The sequence below is a fragment of the Phoenix dactylifera genome, chromosome 6 (genome assembly GCF_009389715.1).
Source record: "Phoenix dactylifera cultivar Barhee BC4 chromosome 6, palm_55x_up_171113_PBpolish2nd_filt_p, whole genome shotgun sequence".
Taxonomy (NCBI): Eukaryota; Viridiplantae; Streptophyta; class Magnoliopsida; order Arecales; family Arecaceae; genus Phoenix; species Phoenix dactylifera.
This window is the reverse complement of record NC_052397.1, coordinates 11,765,099-11,783,425: the sequence shown is the minus strand read 5'-3', so window position 1 is coordinate 11,783,425 and position 18,327 is coordinate 11,765,099. Positions and strand designations below refer to the sequence as shown.

At 42.8% G+C, this 18,327-nt stretch overlaps 1 long non-coding RNA gene across 2 annotated transcripts; it reads left to right on the top strand.

The window, feature by feature from the left end:
* Window positions 1-1,257: 1,257 nt before the first annotated feature.
* On the top strand, window positions 1,258-5,915 carry LOC120111067. Of its 2 annotated transcripts, none has more exons than XR_005512193.1 (3): window positions 1,258-2,032; window positions 2,576-2,620; window positions 5,356-5,915. It is a non-coding gene; the product is annotated as an uncharacterized LOC120111067 (long non-coding RNA). The 2 variants fall into 2 exon arrangements; XR_005512194.1 differs by lacking the exons at window positions 1,258-2,032; window positions 2,576-2,620 and adding exons at window positions 3,424-4,257; window positions 4,368-4,396.
* The last annotated feature ends 12,412 nt before the right edge of the window (window positions 5,916-18,327 follow it).

The window sequence follows — 18,327 nt, the reverse complement described above, 5'->3', positions numbered from 1 at the left end:
GACAGGACCTTGAAAATCCTAGTTGCTTGAAGCCAACGAAGAGAAAAGAGGGATGAAACGGACTAACGAGAGGTTTGAACCTTTTCGAGGCATGCAGGGTGATTCGAAGGATTTTATTTAAGTTGGGTATTCCATAGGCTACTGTCTTGAGTGACGGTCATATGATATTTAGGTTTCTTTTAGTTTATGTTTGATTAATCACTTAATTGGTTCTTTAATTTAACTTAACTTAAACTTTTTTTTAGTTATTCTTATTATACATATATTCAGATCTAGATCTGAATCCAAAAAAATCAGTTGTATCCGCATTCGTATTCATATTCGAAAGATTTTGAATCAACTATTCGAATTCATATTTGAATCCAATCAGATAAAAAAATAGTATCCGATTCAATCCAAATCGAATATGGAAATGAATATAATTCAACTTGCTTTCAGCTATGAATAGGATTGTTTTAGAACAAGTCTATCCCAGAGCTCTGGTAAGAATCTCAGCTTCGAATCATGATGGAGAAGCTAGAACAAGGGAGAAGAAAACTAGAACATGGGAGTTTTTGTGCAATGGGTTCTCGCATCCATCAATCAGTAATCTGACAGGTGATAGGGGCGGCCCAATGGAATTAGGGCCTAAGACGTACCTACTAAGGAAGATTTTTTTTTTTAAATGATAATTTTTTTTAATAAGTATAAAATACTTTAAAATTTTATTTAAAAATAATTCGTCTAGCTTTTTTGAGATGTAAAATTACTAATCAAACTTTTGTACTCAAGATTCTCAAGGCCTCGCTACCAGTGGTGAGGTGATGGTGCTGGAGCTCCGGAGAGAAGAGGAGATGAAGACGGTGCGATCCAGTGGAGCACAACACTGATGCTATTGAGGCGGGTAGGAGGGGGATGTGAAGAGAATTGGCCAACCGGGGCTTTCTTTGGGGCTGGGGCCTTATGCTACCGCCTATGTCGCCTAAGGGTTGGGCCGGCCCTACCGGTGACAGCTGCCTTAAGATCAGCAATGGTGGCCAGTGATCGGTGATGGATCTCGAAGGAGGGTTCGAGTAGGTTTAAATAGAAGTAAAGGTTAGGGTTTTCGTAGACTCTGGGGTCCTCTAGGTGTCCGTCTTTTACTGAGAGTTGAGAAAGAAGAAGACTCCCATCAAGAGTCCTCAACTTTTCCAGCACTTATAGAGTACGTGTTTGGCTCGAGGAAGAGTGATTCGAGCCAGGCGGCCAGTTCAAGCCGGTCCAACCCATTCTAGGTTGGTCAAGTAGAGGAGGCCATTGCAAATGTCTTGTGGGATGGCATCAATCCAACTTATAACACAATTCAGCATCCAAGAAAATGACATATAGAGTACATGAGGAGTGATGGAAGCAATGACATATAGTATAAGCACAAATCTGCCCCCATAAGATAGAAATTGACCTTCCCAACCCACTATAGGTCTTTAGATACTTGTGAGCTGCCATCAAACTGCAATTATATGTTTGCATCACACATTTTCTTCTCTAGTTCAAAACAAGGCTTTGTTGCTTCCTATATCATACTAGGTGTGAGAATAGGGCCTAAATGGACTGGAGTCGGCAGGCCTAGCCGACTCCAGCCCTTGGCCCAAAAAGGAAATAGAACAGGGGATCGCGATCACGATCCCCTGCTCCTCCTTCCATGGCATGAACGGGAGCGGCGGCGGCATGACCGGGAGCGGAGGCGCCACGACCGTTCCGCAGCATCCCCGCGGCCGTTCTGCGGTGGGACGTTTGGATCTTCCTTTAAATCTCTCCTCCTTTGTGATTGTTCCAACATTGAGCCTCTCCTCCCTCTTTTCCCTTTCCTCCTCCTCCTTCCTCACCTCCGGCCACCGCCTTGAGATCCGACGAGATCTCTTTCCCCTCCTCTGATTTCCATCACCAGAATCGCCGAGATTCAAGCCTTCTTCTCCGAGCTTCTGCCTCTGGGACTTCTCGTCGGAAAGCGCCGCAGCTTGACCGCCGGACTGAACCACCTGCGGCCGAGATCCGCCGCCTCCGTCGACCGCCGGTAAGCTCCTTCTCTTTGCTATTTGTTCCGTTGCCAATAGCCTTGTTTTCTTCTTCTATTTCGGCCCCAAACCGAGACCACTTCGGCCTCTTCTTCACGCCGGTCGCCACAGCAGCCGCGGGCCACCACTGCGGTCGGCTGGCCGTCGACCGGGCGATGGCCTCCGCCACCCAAGCCGGCCACCCCGCGGGCTCCCTGCTCCTTCCTCCTTGTGCCCTTCTTCCCCTGTTCTTGGATGAATCGGGAAGAAGAGAGGCCATTTGTAGGCCGTGAGCAATACTTTGGGCCCTGTTGGGCCATACCCATTGTGGGCCAAACTTAGGCCCAGGTCAGCCGTATTGGGCCCTATTTGGGTCGTACCCTTTGTGGGCCCAATTTGGGCCCAGTCCAAATTCGAAATCTAAAATCCGAAATTCGAAATTCGAAATTCGAAACCCGAAATCCAAAATCCGAAAGCCAAAATTCGAAACCCGAAACCCAATAGTATTATTTTTGATTTTTCTTAGCCTGAAATTAACAAAAAAATTAATTAAATGTAAACAGGTGAACCTGATCCGCCTACCTGAAGTAGGAGTTAAGCGAGAAGAGGTAAGTAACTTAATGCTTCAATGTGCATTTTTCTAAATTATTTAGTAAAATAATTATTAGTGGATTAAATTTTGAAATATGTTTTGTATTTGGTAAAATGAGTCTGGTATGTTAAATTTTATTTGAAAATTATGTTATATGCTCTAAAATCCATAAACTATGACTGGACAATTTATGAAATCTGTTTCTATATATATGCATTCTTAGTATGGCTATGATCTGTTCTGTTCTGGCCCCGTCAATGGGGATTATACGTTGGACCTGTCGACTTATAATCTGTGAGGAACCGGTTTCGACACCGCGCCACCGGTGATTAGAATAGTGGTTTCTAGACACCGGCTGCCATCGGTGGGTAAATATAGTGGATTTGGCACTTGTATGCAACATCGACTACCATTGGTGGATAAATATAGTGGATTTAACACTTTTGTATAACACCGGCTGCCATCGGTGGATAAAAATAGTGGATTTGGCACCTTGTGGAACACATGCCACTGGGTCACGTGGCCGTAGCCTATTATGTTGAGATTATGATATTAGAGTTTTTGTAAAAATGATAATAAATTTTGTAAAGAGAAAAATGATGTTATTTGTGATTTATTCCCAGTCATTATTTTATATTTTGATCTGATATGCTTTGACCCCACTCTGGGGTATTTTGTTGCTTACTGGGCTAGTGTAGCTCATTATTCTATTTTCTATTTTTCAGATCCAGAGACTTGATCGTACGGAATTGGGGGAGTGCGTTAGATTTTTCAATGATTCCTTCAGTTATTGACATTTTAGTTAGATTAGCTTGGACATTTGAATTATGTTGGCATATGCTATTTTGAAATTTTGTAAAACTACTTTTGACCAACTTAAATAATTATGTCATCTTTAAACATATGTGATTGCTTTGATATAATCTGCTGCCTTGCACGCCTGTGCGGCCCGCCGTGCGGGCGTGCGGCATCTGCCGCGCCTCGGGCTCGGGGCGTGACACTAGGGGCAAGGCTTGATTGTGTCTAGACCAAATAGGGACTAGATCATGCAGTGGATATGGAGACATCACCTCTGATTATTTCATTTACACTATACCAATTGCGGATGAAGCTTAATAGGAACGTAGATCTTGGGGAAAGATCATCTCAGAGCCCGAGCACATGCATATTTTGAGAGTGAATGCATGTGTGTCTAAACCAAATTCTAGAAAGATTACCAAGGAAATATGGGTCATTACTCTTAGCTATATTTGTTGAAACAATGACAATCTTGTCTTGATTTCTTAGCTATATTTGCTTAAACAATGACAATAGATATTGGGAGGTGCAAATGCATCCTTGCACTTACCAACTATCCTACATGGATGATTCTATATGAGAAGAAGAAGGTTATAAATTGGGTCATGGAGAAAGCACAGGAGAATAGGGTTAAAAAGAGCCATATCAATTTGTTTGTAGGACAGTAGATAATCTAGAACGGCCTTCACAACTTTGTGGATGCTTGTTATGGAATATACTGTAGGAGTAGAAGATCTTCACCAGTGTAGCCTGTGGTGGTGCCTTCTCATATTAGGTTGTGACATCAACAATTGCAAGTCCTCTCACTGCGGCATGCACTACCCTGAGGCCCAGAGTTTGATCCCATCCCAAAATGTAATTTTCTTTCTAATACATTTCTATTTGTTGCTAACTTTGTGCAACTTCTCTCCTATTGGTTATACCTGTCCTCAGGTTCTTACCAATTGTTCTCTTTCATGTTGCAGTACATACAGAGAGGGATACCTATTCTTAGGTAAGTCCTCTCTCTCTCTCCCCCCCCCCCCCCCCTTCTCCCCCTCTCTCTCTCATAACCTTGTGTCATCCTATAGTCTCAAACTTGCAATGGATTTTTTTTTTCTTTCTACAGAACTGATTGCCAAGTCATACTAGTGACTTTTAAAAGTAGATTGACATACTATCTGTTTTTTTATTTTTTTTTTCCATTAATTCAAATACATATGAGTTTTGTTTCCAACTAACCTCCCTTGATTTCTTAGACTAGGTCCATCTTCAAATGTTTCGAGCCTCACCAATCATTCCCATGTACTATTTTTTGAGGTAATTTGGCAATATTTCTTTTGAGAAAAATTCACCATGTATTCTTATTCAGGGAGATAATTCACTAGATTAAATCTTTCTTGATTTAAGAAGCAGCCTCCAATTTGTGAATTTTATGTAATGAATTTGTGAATTTGTGAATTTGGTGGGGAATGTATTTATCACCTATAGCTTTTCAAGATGCTTATTTTATCTAAAAAAACTCCGTTCTTATTTCTCCCTTGGAAATTATTTCCATACACAACCAAAAAGCACTAAACGCAGTTGCAGGTGTCAGATTTTTTGGTTGTCAATAGCCCCTTACCAGAGACATAAGTGAAACCATCTATCCATTAATCCAGACCTGATAAGTAATCGGATTATTAGCTATGTTATCACGTATGTAAAACTAATAGTATTTATGTTGAATAACTGGTTCTTTCTAAAGCAACAGACATCCTTTTCTTTTCCCTTTTTTGGGGGGCAGCAAAAGGAAGAAAGACTCACCTGGTGCAATTACTTAGATCCAGATACTTGGGGAAACACTTTTCAAGATTTAAACAAGGAATCTCCTCCATTTGGAGGAGCAATGTAATTATCAGGCTATTACGTTATTCACTAGAACAACAAAATTATGTTAAAATAACATTACTCATAATTCTTTTTCATTTACAGGGAAAAAGAACAAGGAACAACGGCTGCTAAAGGCAAAGAAAGTATGTGACTGTAGCCACAGGGAGGGAGGAAGATAAAGGATTCAGATCAGGAAAAATGCTGCAACAAGGACATCTTAAGACCAATCTAAAAAAATTTCAGAACGATCAGTATAAAGTGCACATTTGCTGAGGCTGCTGAAGTCAGTCCACACAAAACTGTATAGTCTTGCAAGCTTATGGTTAAGTTACTGACTCTGCTGAGATGACATGTACTTGGTTGTCACATATCTCATGCATGTGTTGGGTAATCAGCCTCCCTGGAGGTGTGCTTACTTAGAGGTGGCAAATTAAGGTTTCTGAGACTTTTTTGTACAGTGAACCATCTATTAGTATTCTCACTTCTTCTTAGTAGAGCTTCCTCAATAGTAAGTGCTTGGGGATGCAGGCTATAAGCCGACTCATGTAAATCTTTATTGATTGATACTCGTTTGCAGTACTAATTTCTTGTTGTAAGTAGAACCTAAAGTCAGGATATTCACTTACAATAATTTCCACTAATCTGTTCTGTATTTGAAAGTAGATGAGGTGGAGAGAATCATTATGTATGGTTTGGGTGATTGTAAAGAAATTCTCAATAAATTAATTCTATGACAACATAGCTGAATTCACTCTGTGATCCTCTTCTGGTGTTATATTTCTCCCTTCAAATCATTACTTTACATTGTTTCCCATGCTATCTGATAACCATATGCTTGAAAATACTGAGCCTTGTGCTTATTGATGTGAAAATCATAGGAAATATTTCATTCTAATGTAAACACCAAAGCAGAAATTCTTTTTAGTGCAAGACTATCATGTGCATAGAAAGTATCGATACGAGGACAACATAAATTGAGGAGGAAAAGTGCCTTCTCTATAGGTGAGTCAAGTTGCTACAATCAAAAGGCTGGTGCAGTGCCTTTAGAGGGAGAATTAAAATTGCTCATATTCTAGAATTTTTATTTATTAACCAGTTGTACGTATGTAGTTAACCAGTTGTACTTATCTATGGATAATTGGACCTCCTTACTAGAATTTATACTACAATTACTGTCAGTAATGCCTGGCAAGTATCATGAAGTTTCCAAACCCATGAAGTGATGCAACATGTTATATCCAATTAATTGTACCTAATTGTGCACAATTAGAGTTCATAGAAATTTCTAAACTAACGAGGTATTAATGACAACTGTGTATGCTCCACTAATTGGCAACCAAGTCAGAACTTTCTAAAATGCAAGGTAAAAGGAAATAGCACCTATAGGAGGCATGCGATTAGAAAGAATTCTTATCTTTGGTCAGACAACCCTTCGATGAAATAATTTTTCTCCTCCTTGGAGGACATCCACTTACCAAAATCCATTCCATACAGTATTCCATATCTTTAATGATTGGTCCCATATCACCAGTACCTAAATTAATCTCTCTCTCTCTCTCTCTCTCTCGAAGAAGCAGCAGCAGCAGCTAGTGGCCTCAGATTACTTTCTACTATAGTAGTTCGTCACATAAGAGATAAGAGCAACACTGTGATTAAACAGTAAATGATCTCCTCAAGGAAACATGATAATTAGTATATTAGTTCTTTTGCAGTTGGAATAATGTAGTCCCTTATAAAAAGATACATTTCAATTTGTTGAACATGCGCATTTGCTGAAGCCTGAAAATGTTCATTTCATCACATTCAGATGTAGAACAAAATCCAGGCCTGCTGCCACCCCTCCCTCTCTCCAAAGAATTACTCCCTCATCTTATGTGTGATTATTGACTATTCTAGGTGATGCAATTTATTTTTGGGATTTTTCTTGACAGTCCCAAGAGTCTTTTATCATAGGATGCCATTTAAGTTTGTTCTTCAATGTCTCAAAACAGCCTTGATGTTATCATCATTTAAGTTGTATGATGGCTAGGGCTTGATCTCATGTTTTGACCCTTTTTTTTAATTTTATATTTTTTATATTATTATATTAATTATCATAATAGCCATTATATAACAAGAATAATTAATGTGATTTGGCATATTTGCATCTCATCTAAATAAAATATATTAAATTAAAATATTATATAATTTTGAAATATAATATTTTATTCAATGAGCAATTATATAATCAGATAACTTCATGTTTTACCTTTTACTAGCATTGCAAGAATGTTTCAATTAATATGATAAAAGAGAATAAAAATTTCATAAGTCAATTAAATAAATCTTTAATATATTCTATTTAACTCATTATTTATAATCCTTTATATGAAATCTATATGGACAAGAAATTTGTATACATAAAAAGATGAGTTTAAAAAAGGGTTCTAATCGGTTTTTGACAGTCTCCTATATGGATACAAGAGATCCAATTTCAGTCCTCCCATCACTATCGTTTTCGGCCGAGTTTCAATCTGTCTTAGACTATTAGTTCTCAAAAATAAAAAAAAAATAGATGAGTTAAAGAATGGTAAATTATTGAATATTGTAGTGGGGAGACTTAATTACAAAAAATTTAAGAAATGAAAAGGAAATATGATAAATGACGGAGCATTAAGAGGGGGCAGAGAAAGTCAAAGAGAGGGGGAGGGGGTACATTAAGCAAGATTTGTGACTATTATAATAGGAGGAGGATTTTGACTTGGAGAAATGGTATAATAACTGAAGATGGTTGTGGGTATTTTGGTCAAAGAAAGATGCATGGTTTTGATTCTCAGAAAAAAAAGGCATAATTTGAATGGATATGGGTTAAAATTCAATACTCTCTCCTTTTAACATGGATAGATTATCTTGTATTTTCTATTGTATAGTAGCTAATAATGGCCATATTTCTATGCCACAAATACATACTAGTTCTTGCATGGATCCACTGTTAGAGGATATCGTCTTAAGCAGGATGTTAGGAGAGATCATCATTTCTGAATCCTTGTGACTAAGTGACTTCTTCAAAAGATACATGGTGATTCTAGTAGTGTCCAATGTGGGTTCTCCCAATCTCCACGAGGGGGATGATTAATGCAATAGAAGCTTAGGTAGCATCCCTGTTACTCTTTGTTGTTGTTATATGTTTTCATGGTTTTAAGGATCTCATTTGGAGGTTTATTCAGAACTACATTCTGGAAATTTAAAGTTTAGAGACCTGTTGATGGAGGTCCTGCTTAAGTTGTCAAGGCCTAAGTCGACGGCACCATGGTGAATTTCTCCCAATCTCCTGACGGAGATGGTTGATGCAAAAGAAGCTTTGGTAGCATTCCTGTAACTCTCCATTGTCATGTCATTCTATGTCTTCATGGTCTCAAGGATCCATGTGGAGGCTTATTCTAAACTGTTTCCTATGGTAATTAAAAGTCAGCAACCTTGTTATATGCCCTCTATGTTGATTGATATGATAATTTAAGTATATCAGCCTGTTTCCATGGATGTGTGATTCCTCCACCTACAAAAATTTGCATTTAAGTTAATGATTGATATTCGTCGAGGCATAAAGATAACCTCTTTCATACTTATTATGATTAAAGTGTGTCCTTAACTTCAATTTTACAGTCTTGAATAACAGGAAGTTTTATGCGGTCTCGCAATTTTGTGGGACATGTAGCAAATTAACCAGTTGCACTCAACTCTGCCAAGTTGTCAAGTTATTGAAAGGTTTAAAGCCACTAACAGCAGTACTGTCTCAACTCTAATCAAAGACAACTATGATATATATTACCCATGCTACAGTTCATATTGCACATCTTGAACAGCATTCCTGTCCTAAAACATCTGTTCGGCTATCAAATGGAAAATTCTGCGTCCACATTTGTTGGAGGTGGAGGGGGGCATACTCTTTAGTTCCATACTGCTTGAGTAGTGAAAAGGATTATGCTTAAAAGGAGTCTCTATCTCCTTTTTCCTCGCGAGGCACCTTTTTAAAGGATAAAGCCATGAGAAGTGACGGCACCCAAAGAGCCGAAGAGGCCCGAGCATGACCGAACCCCAAAGCAGACAATACCTCGCACGGAGACGCAACCCCTTTTCCTGCTCTAACAGATAGAGCGCCCTGAAGGTGCATGGACCTTCCCACCATGACCCCGCACGAATCCTTCCCACTAGCGGGGCTAGTGTTGGGGGTGGAGGGGGGCCATACCCTTAGTCCCATATTGCTTGGGTAGTGGAAATGATTGTATTTAAAAGGAGTCTCTATCCCCTTTTCCCTCGCGAGGCACCTTTTTAAAGAACAAAGCCGTGAAGGGTGATGGCACCCAAAGAGTTGAAGAGGCCCGAGTGTGACCAAACCTCAAAGCGGACAATACCTCGCGCGGAGATGCAACTTCTCTTCGGCTCTTGGTCGATCCTGCAGGGCGCCCCAAGCCCGGCTCGAGGGGCGTCATTGTAGATACCAGCGGTCGATGGGGCCTCTTCTTTGTCGATCCTGCAGGGTGCCCCGAGCCCGAGTTCGAGGCGCCCTACCGAGCTGACTTCAGAATCGAGGAGGCTGGGCCAACCTCAGAGTCCGCTGAGCCGATCTCGCTAAACATACTAATCGACCGTAGGTAACGGCGCCCCGATCTGAGTGGAAGCGTCCTGCAGAGTCAACTAAGAATAGAGGAGGTTGGGCTGACTTCAGAGTCCGCCGAGGTGACCTTACCGAACATATGTCGCGGCCCCCAAGTCGGCCCGACCTCAGTGCTCATCAAGCTAACTTCACCAAGTAAATGCTGCGGCCTTCAAGCGAGCCCAACCTCGCCCACGGCCGCATCCACGTGCGCACCTACGCGCTCCCCTACGCTCGCATACGTGGCCGTATATTACAACCTCACCACGCTATGCTTTACTTACTGGCCACTCCACGACATGGCAACCAAGGGCCATACCTCTACCACCTTTATCAACGCCATGTCGTTCACAAGAACAGCCTATACTGTATGCCTCAAGCAAGCCCTAGCTGCATGCTACCTGGCCAAACGCCATCTCCTCTCATGATGAGAACAGACCATACCTCCGCCATCTGGGCACCTCTACAGGGACTATAAATAGCCCACATCAGATAATGCCTAGGGACTTTTGGACCAACTAAGATCCACTCTAACTTAATCATCGGAGGGCCTTCGCCGAAATCCACCGGTGAGGCTTTGTGCAGGGTCTCCAGAGCGCAAGAGGCGCCACCCTTTTGTTGGGGTATGTGGAGACCTTTGGTGATGAAGAGAATTGAAGGAAAATCAATTCTGCATAGTTTTCTGTCTGGCGGACTGTCGGAGTCGACTCGAGCTTCAGTCGAGTCGACTCGGGAACAGTCGAGTCGACTCGAGGTCTGTCGAGTCGACCCGAGAGGAGAAAGCCGCAAAAACCATGTTTCTGTCTGGACTGTCAGAGTCGACTCGAACTACAGTCGAGTCGACTCGGAGCATCGTCGAGTCGACTCGAGATACAGTGGAGTCGACTCGAGATCGTGCCAGTTAAACTGGAAGTTGTTCAGACGTGCCAGAGTCAACTCGGACTTCAGCCGAGTCGACTCGGGCTCGCGAAAAATCGTACGGACGATTTTCTTTTGGTGTTTTTGGTGGCGTTTCGACGGCTATGATCATCTGAAGGTCTTGAGACTATATATAGGACTCATGAGAGCCCTAGGGCAAGATTATTGGCCGTATATTTGAGAGAGACTCTTGTTTGTGAGGCTAGGGTTCTAGAGAAGAAGAGGATTGGGATCCTACTTCTTGTGCAAAGGGAATTCTGTGTGAATCTCTTGTAGATCGATCGCTTGTGATCGTTCGGGTGTGTGCTATCTCTGTAATCAGTTCATCCTTATTGAGATTTGGAGCGGTGGAGGACGTAGGCTATTTGTAGCCGAACCTCGTTACATTTTTGTGTTTGCTTTGCTATTTTCTTCCTTCTTCTTCCTTTGATCTTTGATAATCCGTTGCGGTGCTCAAGTGTTTTATCCTACTGATACCACGGGGTAATCTTTTGCCCTTCGTAGGCAGAGCGAAGAGGTGATCCTTGAGTCCGGAGTCGAGGGAGCGAGAGAGTGCTTATCCGTTTGTATCTCTCTTGCTTGTCCGACGTCGGTGGCGGCGCTGGTGTGAGTGGGTTCCGGTGCGAGGCGCCGACAACAATTGGTATCAGAGCTATTGGTTATTCTGCAATGGCGGATGAAGGGAAGTTGCGAATTGAGAAGTTCAATGGCACGAACTTCGGGTTTTGGAAGATGCAAATAGAAGATTACCTTTACCAGAAGGATCTCTATTTACCTCTTGGAGGTAGAGCAAAGAAACCAGAGAAGATGTCCGATGAAGACTGGGAGGTCCTCGATCGGAAGACGCTCGGCACCATCAGATTGTCACTTGCATCCCAAGTGGCATTCAACATCAAAAACGAGAAGACGACGATGGAGTTGATGGCAACATTGTCGCGGATGTACGAGAAACCCTCAGCATCAAACAAGGTATTTCTCATGAAGAGGTTGTTTAATCTTCGTATGAAAAATGGCGGCAGCATAGCAGAATACCTCAACGAGTTCAATGGACTCACGGCCCAGTTGGAGTCAGTGGAGATTAGTTTTGACGATGAGATTCGGGCATTGCTAATCCTCTCCGGATTGCCTGATAGCTGGGAGGGCCTGGTGACGGCGGTGAGCAACTCTTCGGCAACGGGGAAGTTGATTTTTGATGACGTTGTGGGAGTGCTTCTGAGTGAAGAAGCAAGAAGGAAATCTTCTGGAGCTACGGAGTCGTCTGGAAGTGCACTAAACACCTCTGACCGGGGAAGACAAAAGAAGGACGGTCGATTTCGAAGCGACTCGAAGTCGAGATCCAGCAGGTCTCGAGCACCTCAGAACAAGGGAGCGAAGTGCTGGAACTGCGGGAAGACGGGGCACTTTAGGAGGGATTGCAAATCTCCTAAAGGGAAGCAAGGCGACCACACCGAAGGAGTCAGCAAGGATCTGGCAAATCTTGCTGAAGACGGTGATATGGATGCCCTCGTTCTATCTTTGTCTACCTGTGACGAGTCTTGGGTGATAGACTCGGGCGCGTCTTTCCATGCTACATCCCAACGGAAGCTTCTTGAAGGATATGAGAAGGGAGACTTTGGCAAGGTCTACCTAGGGGATGGAGAGCCTTGCACCATACAAGGAAGGGGAAGCGCGGAAGTGAAGTTGGTTTCTGGATCTTCACTTGAGCTTGAGGACGTACGGCACGTACCTCAACTGCAGAGGAATCTGATTTCTGTTGGACAGTTGGCGAGCCAGGGGTACAAGGCTACTTTCACAGCTGATCAGTGGAAGATATCCAGAGGTTCGTTGACGGTGGCTAGTGGCAAGAAGGTTGGGACACTTTATGTCACCAACGGCACGGAGAACTCTATTGGAGTTGTTGCAGCAGATGTGGACACCAAGTTATGGCATTGTAGACTTGGGCACATGAGTTATCAGGGACTGGAGGTGATGCACCAGTTGGGAAAGCTGCAGGGTCTCAGGAGTGTTGAGATGGACTTCTGTGAGGATTGTGTTCTCGGAAAGCAGAAGCGTGTTTCATTCAACAAAGAAGGTAAACCTCGGAAGCAAGAAAAGCTAGATCTCGTGCACACGGACGTGTGGGGGCCTGCACCAGTTTCTTCCATTGGTGGATCTCAGTACTATGTTACTTTTGTTGATGATGCTACCAGGAAGCTTTGGGTGTTCTTCTTGAAGCACAAGTCAGAGGTATTTGGGGTCTTCAGGAGATGGCAGGTGATGGTAGAACTCGAGACAGGAAAGAGGTTGAAATGCCTGAGATCGGACAACGGTGGTGAGTATTGTAGCAGGGAGTTTGAGGACTACTGTGCAGATGCTGGGATCGTCAGGCAAAGGACAGTTCCAGGAACACCACAACAAAATGGAGTTGCTGAAAGGATGAACAGAACAATTAATGAGCGTGCCAGGAGTATGAGGATACATGCTGGATTGCCACAGCAGTTTTGGGCGGAAGCAGTTAACACTGCTGCCTACTTGATCAACAGAGGGCCATCAAAGAAACTTGAATTTGGGATTCCTGAGGAAGCATGGACAGCGAAGAAGATTGATTTGGCGCACTTACGAGTATTCGGTTGTACCAGTTATGTCCATGTTGATTCCAGTCAAAGAAGCAAACTAGACGCCAAATCAAAGAAGTGTATTTTCGTTGGATACGGAGGTCAACAGTTTGGGTACCGGCTTTGGGATCCCGAACACAAGAAGATCATTCGTAGTAATGATGTGGTATTCAATGAGAAAATGCAGCAGAGCACTGAATCAGAAACAAAACCTGTTGAGCCGTGTTTTGTGGATCCTGAAGAGGAGTCTACAAATTCTAGTCAGAAGACTCAGTCAGAGCAAGAACCTGAAGCATTGGCACCCCCTCCACAACTAAGAAGGTCCACTCGTAGTACTCATGGGAAGCCTCCTCAAAGGTATGATGGGACTCTTAGTTATTTGCTGCTCACAGATAATGGCGAACCTGAATGCTTCACGGAGGCATTGGAGGTTGATACCAGGAAGGAGTGGGAGTTGGCCATGGATGATGAGATGAAGTCATTGGAGCAGAATCAAACGTGGGATTTGGTGGATCTGCCCAAGGGGAAGAAAGCACTGTCAAACAAATGGGTTTACAGGCTGAAGGAAGAGCAAGGCGGGAAGAAGCGATACAAGGCCAGACTGGTTGTAAAAGAATTTCAGCAGAGAGCAGGTATCGACTTCACAGAGATCTTTTCTCCTGTAGTCAAGATGAGTACTATTCGAGCGGTGCTGAGCATGGTGGCAGTAGAGGATCTTCACTTAGAGCAGCTTGATGTGAAGACGGCCTTTCTCCACGGAGATCTCGATGAGGAGATATATATGCAGCAGCCGGAGGGATACATTGCAGCTGGCACGGGTGACTTAGTCTGCAAACTAAAGAAAAGCCTCTATGGTTTGAAACAGGCACCCAGACAATGGTATCTCAAGTTCGATAGTTACATGCTTGAGATAGGATACAGGAGATGTCAGGAGGATCACTGTTGCTACTTCCGGGACTTCGGTACATCTTACATTATCTTGCTATTGTATGTTGATGACATGTTAGTTGCAGGAGCTAGCATGCATGAGATTGCAAAATTGAAGCTGAAGCTGTCAAGAAAATTTGCAATGAAGGATCTAGGAGCAGCAAAACAGATCCTTGGGATGCGGATCAGTAGAGATAGGTCTAAACATATCCTCAGACTATCTCAGGCGGAGTACATCAGCCGAGTACTCAGGAGATTCTGCATGGAGGGTGCCAAACCTGTTGGCACACCGCTGGGTGCCCATTTTAAGCTCTCAAAAGGGCAAAGTCCGAAGACGCGGGTGGAGGAGCTCAATATGTCAAAAATCCCGTATACATCGGCAGTGGGGAGCTTGATGTACGCTATGGTGTGTACGAGACCAGACATTGCTCAAGCAGTGGGAGTTGTGAGTCGCTTCATGAGCTGCCCAGGCTTGGAGCATTGGCGCGCAGTCAAATGGATACTGAGGTATCTGAAAGGCACTGAGCACATGTCATTGTGCTATGGAGGTTCTGAGATCCGGTTACAGGGCTATGTGGACTCAGACATGGCAGGGGACTTGGACGGCAGGAGAAGCACGATAGGGTACTTGTTCACCTTGGGCAGTGGAGCCGTCAGTTGGATTTCCAGGTTGCAACCAGTTGTTGCATTGTCGACTACGGAGGCGGAGTATGTGGCAGCCACAGAGGCGTGCAAGGAACTAATATGGCTTCAAGTCTTGATGAAGGAGCTTGGGAAGGAACAGAAGGATTGCATGTTATATTCAGATAGTCAAAGTGCAATTCATCTGGCAAAGAATTCAGCTTTCCATTCAAGGACGAAGCATATTGACATATGGTACCACTTCGTGAGGTCATTGCTCGAGCAGGGACTCGTCAAGTTGGAGAAGATTCATACAAGTCAGAATCCTGCAGATATGTTGACGAAGGTCGTCACGGTGGAGAAGCTGAGGAGTTGTTCAGCTTCTGCTGGTCTTCATGCTTGAAGACGTTGAGGAGGCATCGTACCTATTTCACTAGGATGATTTAGTTTCAGTGGGAGCACAGAGGAGAGCCAAGTAACAAGAGGATATACCCAAGGTCTCCAAGTGGGAGATTGTTGGGGTATGTGGAGACCTTTGGTGATGAAGAGAATTGAAGGAAAATCAATTCTGCATAGTTTTCTGTCTGGCGGACTGTCGGAGTCGACTCGAGCTTCAGTCGAGTCGACTCGGGAACAGTCGAGTCGACTCGAGGTCTGTCGAGTTGACCCGAGAGGAGAAAGCCGCAAAAACCATGTTTCTGTCTGGACTGTCAGAGTCGACTCGAACTACAGTCGAGTCGACTCGGAGCATCGTCGAGTCGACTCGAGATACAGTGGAGTCGACTCGAGATCGTGCCAGTTAAACTGGAAGTTGTTCAGACGTGCCAGAGTCGACTCGGACTTCAGCCGAGTCGACTCGGGCTCGCGAAAAATCGTACGGACGATTTTCTTTTGGTGTTTTTGGTGGCGTTTCGACGGCTATGATCATCTGAAGGTCTTGAGACTATATATAGGACTCATGAGAGCCCTAGGGCAAGATTATTGGCCGTATATTTGAGAGAGACTCTTGTTTGTGAGGCTAGGGTTCTAGAGAAGAAGAGGATTGGGATCCTACTTCTTGTGCAAAGGGAATTCTGTGTGAATCTCTTGTAGATCGATCGCTTGTGATCGTTCGGGTGTGTGCTATCTCTGTAATCAGTTCATCCTTATTGAGATTTGGAGCGGTGGAGGACGTAGGCTATTTGTAGCCGAACCTCGTTACATTTTTGTGTTTGCTTTGCTATTTTCTTCCTTCTTCTTCCTTTGATCTTTGATAATCCGTTGCGGTGCTCAAGTGTTTTATCCTACTGATACCACGGGGTAATCTTTTGCCCTTCGTAGGCGGAGCGAAGAGGTGATCCTTGAGTCCGGAGTCGAGGGAGCGAGAGAGTGCTTATCCGTTTGTATCTCTCTTGCTTGTCCGACGTCGGTGGCGGCGCTGGTGTGAGTGGGTTCCGGTGCGGGGCGCCGACAACACCTTTTTCCACCCCGACCGGTGGCTCCCCCGACTTCTCTGGCGTGGTCACCCTCACACCAGATTTCAACCACAACAACATTCATGAGGTTCTATTTTATATTCCTAGTCACTGCACCCTGTCCCATTGGGAGGTTCCTCTTTGATCCTTCCAAGGTACTTTGCCTTGTGTCTGACATTGATAATTCTTCCATCAGTTCTATGAAATGGTTAGCGGCATTCCCACCAGTAATCTTGAGAAAATAGAATTTTTAAAACCAATGAAAACAAAGTTATGGAATTATTCATTCTTGCCGAGAATGCCAAGGTGGTAAAACTACCTTACCTTATGGGCCTTCAATTGCGGTGAAAAGGCTTAAGATAATACTGATAAAAATGGGAAAAATCAAGGTATGTCGTTTCAATGCCAGATCCCATAGTACTATATCGGTACATCCAGTACAAAGACTGGTTTGGCATATGGAATATCGATTCACCCCCTATTATATATCGATAACGAACTGGTACGATACGCTCTATACCGCCCAGTTCAATACAGCATACCATGTGTGAAATAAATAAAAGGGATTGCTATTATATTGGTTAATACTTCTTTCCTAACAAATCAAGCTTCATTCAGGTTCGGTCGAAAGAATCCAAACCTAAATATGCCTAGCATTACAACTGAGCAAATATAAGCAGGTTTCAAAGGTCCAATATAAAATATTTTTTAGAAAAAGGAACACCTAATAATGCTCTCTTTAGTAATAGCTGAAGCATCTCACCGCAAGCATCCAAGCCTCAATATAAAATATGTTGAAGACTAAGAAAGAACTCTCTCAACCAAATACAAAGTTAAATCATTTTGTTTCTGATAGATCTCATTTCCTACTAATCCACAGTGTATTCCTATTGAGAGAATTGGTATGGTAAGCATGATGGGCAATCCCATAACATTTCTATCTCGGGATACAACAATACCACACACATATAAGCTATCACCTTGCACAGATAAGTTAGAATGAGCATGACTCCGTACCATGTTGGCCATCTGATGAAGCAGTTCCCAAGCTTGGGTACCAGATCAATTCCATGAAACAGTGTCCATAAGAGAATTGGGTAACAAAATGAAAAAGAGCAACATACTCAAAAATAATGGAGCCTGTTTAACATAAAGTTAAAAGACAGAAGGAATGTAATAGATAATGTGAACCCTTGCCTCTGGCGCAGCAACAAGCATAATGAAGCTTCCTTTTTGCCATGCATCTGATAACTTTTGCTCTACCAAAATCTATATCACTTAATCAAACATAAATTCATGCTTTCAAGAAACATGAAAAAGATATTAAGATTGAAGTCCACAGGCAATGACAAGTATATAATAGTCTCTTTGCATTTTACCTTAAGATAATTCCGTATTTCTTGTGCATACCGCTTGACAAATCCAAAATGATGACTGTGATGGAGGACACTGATGAGGTTGATTCGCCTTCCATATCAATAGAATACTATAATAATGGTCACTTGGTCTTTGATTAGCATGTGTTACACTGTCTAACTTCAGAAAGAAGAAAAAAGAAGTGATCCACTGATTCCCCAAGTATCAACTCATCACCTGGATGTTGTTGCAGCTACCCCATTCCACTAGATTGCTGAACTGAAACTAAATACACCTGATAATCAAGTGGCCTCTCAATAATAATCCTTTCAAATGGTTATTGCCATCATTGCTCAAAACTAAACAATAATATTGCTAATTGGTGGCTATTTTCCTCCTTTTTTATTTTGTTGTCCGCATAACAATTATATTTACTGTTTTAGTAACAATGTAGCTTGCTATTTGAAGAAATTAAAATTTCAACCTAAGCTTACCAGTAACAGAAGCAATTACTATCATAGCGGAAGCATCTCACTTGGAAACCAGGCCTTATTAATCAAATATACAGAGT